This window comes from Macaca mulatta, chromosome 11 (genome assembly GCF_049350105.2).
Source record: "Macaca mulatta isolate MMU2019108-1 chromosome 11, T2T-MMU8v2.0, whole genome shotgun sequence".
NCBI classification, from domain to species: Eukaryota; Metazoa; Chordata; class Mammalia; order Primates; family Cercopithecidae; genus Macaca; species Macaca mulatta.
This window is the reverse complement of record NC_133416.1, coordinates 91626375-91636866: the sequence shown is the minus strand read 5'-3', so window position 1 is coordinate 91636866 and position 10492 is coordinate 91626375. Positions and strand designations below refer to the sequence as shown.

The 10492-nt window shown below is 34.1% G+C and overlaps 1 pseudogene; it reads left to right on the top strand.

Moving 5' to 3' along the window:
- The first annotated feature begins 7610 nt into the window (after window positions 1-7610).
- LOC100429718 (ribosome biogenesis protein WDR12 pseudogene) lies at window positions 7611-8877 on the top strand (annotated as a pseudogene).
- The last annotated feature ends 1615 nt before the right edge of the window (window positions 8878-10492 follow it).

Genomic DNA, 10492 nt, shown 5'->3' with positions numbered 1-10492 from the left:
CCATGCCTATGTCCCAAATGGTATTACCTAGGTTTTCTTCTAGGGTTTTTATGGTATTAGGTCTAACATTTAAGTCTCTAATCCATCCTGAATTAATTTTCATATAAGGAGTAAGGAAAGGATCCAGTTTCAGCTTTCTACTTATGGCTAGCCAATTTTCCCAGCACAATTTATTAAATAGGGAATCCTTTCCCCATTTCTTGTTTTTGTCAGGTTTGTCAAAGATCAGATGGCTGTAGATGTGTGGTATTATTTCTGAGGGCTCTGTTCTGTTCCATTGGTCTATATCTCTCTTTTGGTACCAGTACCATGCTGTTTTGGTTACTGTAGCCTTGTAGTATAGTTTGAAGTCAGGTAGCATGATGCCTCCAGCTTTGTTCTTTTGGCTTACGATTGTCTTGGCAATGCGGGGTCTTTTGTGGTTTCATATGAACTTTAAAGCAGTTTTTTCCAATTCTGTGAAGAAAGTCATTGGTAGCTTAATGGGGATGGCATTGAATCTATAAATTACCTTGGGCAGTATGGCCATTTTCACAATATTAAGGCCATAGAACACAAATGTTGAAGTGGAGAATAAAAGAGAATGATCTTGGAGACAAACTTAAAATGTGATAAGTTCACATCTGCTTAGAGGAAGAAAGATGCATCTTTCAGAATGAAAGGTGAGCTTCTTATCCATGAGCATGGTATGTTCTTCCATTTGTTTGTGTCCTCTTTTATTTCACTGAGCGGTGGTTTGTAGTTCTCCTTGAAGAGGTCCTTTACATCCCTTGTAAGTTGGATTCCTAGGTAATTTATTCTCTTTGAAGTTATTGTGAATGGGAGTTCATTCATGATTTGGCTCTCTGTCTGTTACTTGTGTATAAGAATGCTTGTGATTTTTGCACATTGATTTAATATCCTGAGACTTTGCTGAAGTTGCTTATCAGCTTAAGGAGATTTTAGGCTGAGACAATGGGGTTTTCTAAATATACAGTCATGTCATCTTGACTCTCCAATTTTGTGTACATTTACTTTTGACTAACTCTATGCTGACACTTTAAAAGAAGAGCAATTATAGCCAACATAGTTTTCAGCAAAACCAAATCAACGATAGAATAATCTAGCACATAGGGGAAAGTCAACTTCTGGAAAGAATGCTGAGGTGATGGAAAAGCTTAGTTTAAGTGTACACCAGGTTCTGAGAGTTCAGTCAGAAACTGGGTTAACAACAAGGCATATGAAATTCAAATATGAATGAGCTTAAGAAAAGTGTTCTTGGTAAAATATGACAGTAGAGACAAGACAGATAATCCAATGGTAAAGAATTATGTTTTAATTTGACACAATTTAAGTTCATTTCTTTGAATAGCTCTTTTTTTTTATGGTGCAATCTGAAAGATGCACCTTTCTTCCTCTAAGCAGATGTGAAATTATCACATTTTAGGTTTGTCTCCAAGATCATTCTCTTCTATTCTCCGCTTCAACATTTGTGTTCTATGGCCTCATAATTGTGTTCCTTTGTGAAAATTATATATCTGCACACATGCATACATGTCTAAACAATGTTTAATCTGTTTGCAAGTATCTCATTAATATTATTCTACTACAAAATTTCTTCTAAAATGTTCTTTTTTTCTCTTAATATTTGGTTTGAAATTTACGTTGGTAAACATGCTTTAATTTATACATTTTAATTGTTATATTATTTTATTTTATTTATGTTATGTATAAGCCATATATACTAAATTATTCATTCTAGTATATTCTATTGTAGACACTCAGCAAAATAAAATTATCATTGTACTGTTATTGGGCATTTAGTTTGTTTCCAAGATTTCACTGTTGCATTCAATGCTGCCATAAACATTCTCAAACATTTGACTTTCTGCATGTCTAAAAGCTTTTCTGAGATGTGTAACTACAGTTCAAGATCTAGGAACAATTGATCAAGGATGTGTTGCTGAAGAAGATGACATTGAGTAGGTCTGCAAGGATGGTAGGCTTTGTGGAGTTGGAGATGGCAGAAGGACATCTGGAATGAAAGAAGCAAGAAGGGACAGGTCTTACAGAAAGCAGAGAGGAGTAAACAGAGGGAGGTGCATACTGAGAGAGTCTGTTGTTGCTCAAAGTGTTGCCCTTAGTAAAGACAACCCTAATTGTGTCCAGATGGGATGCAGAGAAGCTAGAAACTGATCGTAAAAACTTTGAGATACAAAAGATAATGCCTATAGAATGTGGAAAGGATAAAAGATTAAGAAAATTTTGAGAATCAACCCAGAATCCCAGAAACATTTACTGTGGACAGAGCTAAATCTGAAGGCGGATTGAATATCTTTAGTGTTCTTTGACCTAGTTGGCCAATAGTATTCATCATAGCTTGGGAATATTTTACATTGGAGATTCCAAAGATGAAGTTCCTGCTTCTGTAGTTAGAGGTAAGCGAACCCGTATGCCACGGGGAAACATTTTCTGATCTTGTTTCTCAAACTAATGTATTTCAGATGTCTGCTTCTATATTCTCTCTTCCCTCAATCTTCAATTCATCCTGAGAACTAAAGATTTATAGTTCAAGTTTTCATAAAGGATCTGTGACCTTTTATAAAAGGTGGGGCATATTGTTACCTATTCCTAAAACCTCACAGCTAACCACTCAAAGACAGATCATTGGAATAATTCCCATTTTAAATATGTAAATATTGGACTGCCAATTAGAGCTAAATAGCATTATTTAGTGGAAGGTAAATAGACAAAAATATTTAGACCTTGGAGTGAACATTGGAGCTTCCATACTCATGGAAGTGAGAACTTTCAATGTGAAACCTTGTAATGTACTCCATTTCAGGTGACTGTTATACACTAATCATAGCCATTCAAGCACCATGGCTATGATTGGCTAGATAATAGACACATGACTCAATTGGGGCCAAAGTTACTTGCTCTAAAGTCTCTGGTAAAAGTTTTTGCACTCCTTAAAAACTCAGGGAAATTATCCCCTCCACTTGTTCTAGTAGTTGTGTCAAAAAGTGATGCTTAGAACATTGACAGACATATTGCATATGATATTTTTTAAGGATGTCAAATTGGAGGTTAGAACAAAACATGAGATATTTATGACCATGTTGAGCAACTAATTAACTTACCTTGGAAAACAGTTTCCTCACAGACTTCCAATGGTCTTTATTCTCTGTACATTTGAATTTCCATCTACTATCATTTCTTTTCAGATTGAAAGATATTTTATCATGTCTTGTAGTGACAAGCTTTTTCAGTTTTCATCTTTTATAAAAAATGTCATTTAAACATTGCTTTACAAAGTTATTTTTACTGCATATACACTTTCTGTCAACAATTTTATCTATTTTTCAGTTTGTTCTTTTTTGTTGTTGTTTTGTTTTGTTTTTTAGTTTCTGCACTTAAAATGTCACTTTAAATGACTTCTGGTTTTGACTATTTCTGATGAAAAGTAAACAGAATCTGTTTTCTTTGTTCTCGAGCAAATCAATTTTTTTTTCTCCTATGAATCTCATTGAGACTTGGTTTTAGACTCTTTTTTGGGGGGATAGATCAAGAGTAAGTCTGACTCCTATCTCTCATCATACACAAAAATCAAATAAAAATGGATTAAAGACAATCTGAGGCTGAAACCATGAAATTACCTAAAGAAAACTCTAAGGTAACTACTAAAATAATTGGAATCCCACTTTGTCTAATATTAATATAACCACTCCAATTTTCTTCCAGTTGGAGCTTGAACCACCTATTTTAATATTCTTTTACTTTTATCTATGTCTTTGTACATAAAGGGTGTTGCATGCGAGGGTGTTGACTTTGTATCAAGCCGGACAATAGTTATCTTTTAATTGGTGTGTTCAGACTATTTACATTTAATGTAATTATTCACATTGCTGGGTTGAAATTTACAATCCTTTGGTAGTTTTGTTCTATGTCGTGGATCTTTTTTGTGTCTTTGTTCCTCATTATTTTTTCTGTCAACTTCTTGTGTTTTTATAAAACCCTTTAGCTTCACTATTGGCTAATTATTTATTAATTATGTCTATTTTCTTACTTTTATTTAGTTACCTTAGAGTTTACAATAAACATCGTTATCATTAATCTTCAAATAATATTATACCACTTCACATATGGCTTCATAATTTTGTAAAGGGATACTTTCAATTCCCTCCTTCTGTCATTTGTGTTACTGCTATAATCAAAGGTTCCAAACAAGTGTCCTTATACAAGGGAATTGAAAGAGTTACTCTTGTGGTACTGACAAATATTTGGGGAGTAGAAATATTATTGGATCAAAAGGTTAAAAGGGGCTATGGAAATAGCTATGGAAAAAGAATATAAGCAAAATTCAGTCAGAAAAAAAAAATTGGGCAATTACACAATTATAACACAAAAATGAAGATTTAAAAAATCATCTTGAAAACTTAATACAGATATATACATATATATATATATATATATATATATATATACTGGAATGTAAAATGAGCAGAAAATTAATTTCTATAATTCACTATTGGTTTAGGAAGCAAGAGGATTAACCTGTAAAAATATTTAAAAGAATATTTTCAAAAAATTTAAAATTTCCATTGAAAAGGTTTTATTTGGGAATCATTTAGATTTCTTTTCTCACTTTAGACTAAGAAATGCCTGGTTTCCCTGATTAGCCATTGAATTTTATTTTTTGCTGAGTATACTTTTTAACAATATAGACATTCTAGAATTTATTTTACCTTTGAATTAAATTGATAATTATTTTATTCATTTTATAGTTTGCTCCATAAAACACCATACTACACACTATAAATGATAAAATCCAATAACTTTACTTTGAATTAGAATACTTTACTTTGAATTAGAATGTAGTGAGGTGAGTGCTATTATAGACAGAAACATTTTATAGAAATAATGCTGAAATAGTACCTAATATTTCCTACTAAGGTGATATGTTACTATAATCGCATCATCAAATAGATTTAAATCACATCAGTTGCTCCAAATATACCATTTACAGCAAAGTGATCCAGTTGAAGGACTCCAATTGCACATAGGCTTTGTGTCCCTTTTGTCTCTTTCAGTCAAGAACATCTACTTACTCTTTTCTTAATTTGCATGATGTTGAAGTTTTTGAAGATTATAAGGCCAATTATTTCACAACATTTTCCTCAATTTGAGTTTGTCTGATATTTCTTCAGGATGAGATTCATATTATGCATTTTTGCAACAGTAGAGATGTTATGACTTCTTATTGCATTCTGTGAATGGACCCACAATGACAATTTGTCCTATTTCAGGTGAAATTAACAGTAATCACCTGATGAGGGTGGGGTCTCTAGGCTTCTGCACTACAAAGATATTCAGTTTTTTCTCTATGTAAATAAGCATTTCATGGAGAGGTACTTTGAAACTACATAATTATCCCATTCCTCATCGTATGATGCATTTAATTATTTATTTATGTCAGTGTAGATTCATAGGTCTTTATTTTAATCAATGATTTATAATCCACTAATATAATTATTCCTTTGAATGCTCAGTGTGTTCCTGTTTTGATCAATGGGAGATTCTTTGAACTAATTTTTGGGTTCTTTTGACATGGCTGTATCATTCTGTCATCACTTTCTTATATTCTGGAATAACAAGATGTTCAATGCTCATTTGTTTTTTCTTTCCCCCAGCCTTGGAATCAACCATTTCTCCAAAGGAGCTCCAATTTCATTTTCAGTAAAAATCGGTATATAAGGCCAAGTTCTGAGGTGTGCTTGTTAACTTTCAGGCCTTTCAGTGGACAAAGCTGGTAAGTAAATACATCTTTTTATATTTATTTCTCTACTTATTTACATTTATCATGTTTTAGGGGTCACACCAATAACCCAAAAGCAAATGAAATAAAAACAAAGATAAATAGCTGGGACCTAATTAAACTAAAGAGTTTTTGCACTGCAAAAGGAACAGTCAGCAGAGTAAACAGACAACCCACAGAGTAGGAGAAGATCTTCACAACCTATAAATCTGACAAAGGACTAATATCCAGAATTTACAATGAACTCATATCAGTAAGAAAAAAACAAACAATCCCGTCAAAAAGTGGGCCAAGGACATGAATAGACAATTCTCAAAAGAAGATATACAAATGGCCAACCAGCAAACATATGAAAAAATGCTCATCATCACTAATGATCAGGGAGATGCAAATCAAAACCACAATGTGATACTGCCCTACTCCTGCAAGAGTGGACATAATAAAAAAATCAAAAACAGTAGATGTTGCCTTGGGTATGGTGATCAGGGAATAGTAAAGAAGAAGTAAAACTGTCCCCATTTGCTGATGATATGGTCATTTACTTGAAAACCCTAGACTCCTCCAGAAACCTTCTAGAACTGATAAAATAATTCAGCAAATTTCCAGATACAAGATTCTACACTGCTGGTGGGAATGTAAACTAGTACAGCCACTATGGAAAACAATGTGGAGATTTTTCAAAGAAATAAAAGTAGAGCTACAGTTTGATCCAGCAATCCCACTACTGGGTATCTACCCAGAGCAAAAGAGGTCATTATTTGAAAAAAGTACTTGCACTTGCATGTTTTTAGAAGCACAATTCACAATTGCAAAATTGTGGAACCAACCCAAATGCCCATCAATCAATGAGTGGATAAATAAACTGTGATATATATATATATCACATGTGAGATATATATACACACACACATATATATATCTGTGTCACATATATATGTGATATATATATCACATATGTATGTGATAGTTATATATGTGATATATACAAGATATATATATCTTGACATCTGTGATATATATACACATATATATCTGTGTGTACATATATATCTGTGATATCTCTGTATATATATACACAGATACATATGTGTGTGTGTATATATATATGTATCTGTGTATATATATAAAACATCCACAAATAATTGGAATGATCTCCAATGAGTGATTGACTAAATGAACTAGTACACCCATACATGGAATAGTACTCAGAAATAGTAAGAAAAAATCTCTATTAATACACACAGTATCCTGGAGGAATCTTTGGATAATTATGCAGAGTAAGGAAAGCCCATTCCGAAAGGGGCAGACTGTATAATTTCAATTATATAACAATCTTGAAATGACAAAATTATAGAAATGGAAAACAGGTTCATAGTTGTCAGGTATTAGGAATGGTGAGAGTAGAGTTGGGAGTGTGAGAGGAAAGTGAATGTGGCTACAAATGGCAGCCATTAGAGTTCTTTGTGGTGATGAAAATGTTCTATATCTTCACAGTAGCAACATCAATTCAATATCCTGATTGTGATATGGTGCTACAGTTTTGCAGGACATTACCACTGGGGAAAACTAAGGTACATTAAATCTGTCTATATTACTTTTGTAAAATCAAATATATGTGATTCTATAATTAATTAAAAATATAGGAAGAGATACAAGGAAACAAAGTGGAAGCCAGCTTTCAAATGGAGCTTCTCAGTTACATATTCAGTCTAATTTTCAGCTGCCATTTTTTAATCCTAAGAGAGCAGAGCTCTTGTTCTCTGAATATCAACCCCTATGTTTCTGTGGGCAAGTCTTGTGTGTACTCCCTGCCATGTCTCCATTCCAAACACGCTTCTACAGTGATAACAAGAAATCTATCACAGATGATGTTCTCTTCTCAATCTCTGCTGCCTCTGACGTAGCTGACCTTAGTAACATCATGAATACACTGCTGAAGGAAAAATATGAGTTCTACACACATGTGGAGTTGATTTCCTTACTGAGGGCCAGTTTCTGCTAATTTCCTTGGTCAAACACGTGGACCTGGAGATCATCTCATCAGAAGAGATTCTGGAACTAGAGTATGTGGAGAAGTACACTGCCCACCAGCCAGAGCAATGCATATTCTATGATGACCGGAGCAGTTCAATTAAAGGGTCAGAGGAATGTAACTTGACTGGTTCTTATGATAAGACTTCTGGGTTCTGATCTTTGGAAGAGAACTCTGTAATGATGGTTGTGAGACATACAGATGCTGTGAAAAATGTGGCCTGGGTGAAAAAAGACAGTATGTCTTGCTTGTTACTGAATTCTTCCATTGATTAGAGTATTGTCTTATTGGAGTAGAATTTAATGAGAAACAGGGAAAGCCCTACACTGCTGCAGAGATCATGCTGGAAATGTAGATTATATAGCTGTTGATAGCTCAGAAACTATATTTTGCAGTGGTTGATGAGATAAAATATTAAATATCTAGTTTACAGTCCCTATAGATAAAGAAGATGAAATGGGGGAATCCACAAATTGAGAAAGAAACAGAAAACAGAGCAATTGGGACTAACAAGGACTCTTTTGCTAACCCTCTCTGGCCACAAGGAAGCAATTTCCTTGGTTCTGTGGTCAAATGTTGAAAGAATCTGCAGTGCATCTTGGGACCACACAATTAGAGTGTGGGATGTTGAATTCAGCAGTCTTAACCCAACTTTGTCAGGAAATAAAGTATTGTATATTCTATTCTCTACTTTGTAAATGTTTAGCATCTGGAAGCACAGACACACATATAAAACTGGGATCCCTAAACTAAAGATAGTTTTTTTGCTGTTGTTTTCCCCAATTTCACATACTGGGTGACATCCGTAAAATGGTCTTCTATTCAGGAACAGCAGCTGATTTCAGTATATTTAGGTGACATTGTCAAGCTGCAGAATACAAGAAGTTTTAAGGCTCCATTCTATGATCTAGCTGCTCATGAAGACAAAATTCTGAATGTAGACTGGACAAACACAGGGCTACTCCTCAGTGGAAGAGCAGACAATTAATTATATTCCTACATATATTCAGCTATCACTTCCCATGTGGGGCATGAAGGTGAATTATAATTTGATCATAGAGTTTCTTTCTATAAATATTGGTAAAGAATCATGAAATTACATTGATGCAGATTCAGAAAGCAGCCTTTTAGATTAAAGTTTATATAATAGTTTCACCCTTTATAATAGTTAACATACCACTTTTTTATTTTATAATAGAATAGTTGATGTTTAGAAAATATAAAATGTGGCCTGCATTTACTACCCTATACACACTCTTGAAAATAAACTGAGTTTTTATTTCTTTTTAAAGGTATTAATTTGAATTAAGATTTTCTTTTGAAGTTCCATAAAAGGGTACATTACAAATACAAAATAAAAAACATAAACCTTAATTTTTAAGAAAGTGTGAGGCCAGGCGCGGTGGCTCAAGCCTGTAATCCCAGCACTTTGGGAGGCCGAGACGGGCGGGCGGATCACGAGGTCAGGAGATCCAGAGACCATCCTGGCTAACACGGTGAAACCCCGTCTCTACTAAAAAATACAAAAAACTAGCCGGGCGAGGTGGCGGGCGCCTGTAGTCCCAGCTACTTAGGAGGCTGAGGCAGGAGAATGGCAGTAAACCTGGGAGGCGGGGCTTGCAGTGAGCTGAGATCCGGCCACTGCACTCCAGCCTGGGCGACAGAGCGAGACTCCGTCTCAAAAAAAAAAAAAAAAAAAAAAAAAAAAAGTGTGAGTGGTAAAGTTGTAGTACCTGTCTCCAGATCCCACATTCTTAACATTGCACTATATAGCTGTTTGCAGTGTTTTGTCCTGGCTGTTTTCAACAGTTTTTTTTTTTTTTTTTTAACATTACATTTTGTTTTGCTTTGTTTTTTTATTATCTGATACTATACTGATATTGTCTAGCATTTGTTTTTTCTTCACAGCACTGTAGCTATCTGCAATGTTTTGTCCTGGCTGTTTTCAACAGTTTTGTTTTGTTTTGTTTTTTAACATAGTATTTTGTTTTGCTTTTTAAATTATTATTATCTGATACTATGCTGATATTGTCTAGCATTTTTTTTTTCTAGATGTCCCTTGAAGTTAATTCCAGTACCAGACAACTATACAAAACTTCAGGATTTAATGTGTACGTGCTCTGGTAATGTTGTGGACAAAAAGGTTTCGTTCCAAAGAGTTTATGGATTTTAAATGGGGAAAAGATAAGGAAGTAGCTCCTATGTGAGCCCATGTGAGACTGTTTATGATGGTTCCCTTTCTTCAGACTCATTCATGCCAATGCTACTTCCAAAAGGGAAAATACTCTGGAAGATTGCTTGGTCTTCTAACTCAATTTATCAAAAATATTCTTAGCATTAAAAAAAAAAAAACAAAAAAACCCATGATAAACATTACTAAGTTTCATTTGAAAAGAATGGAAAGGTAGAAAGAAACTTATGGATTCTTTCCTTTCCCAAATCAAGAGAATTGGTTGGATAAAATGTCCTTTATTTTGTGAATTTTGTAATGTTCCTATCCAAGTTGGCAGGAAAGAGCAGATGGCCTTTTTCTTCTTCATTGATTTTATTGGGCAGGAGAAAATCCCAAATTACCAAAGATATGAGGAGAAAGTTTGAGAAAAATTAGAGTCAGAAAATGCAAAACCAAGATGTACTAGGTTTATCCAGAGAAACAGAACCAA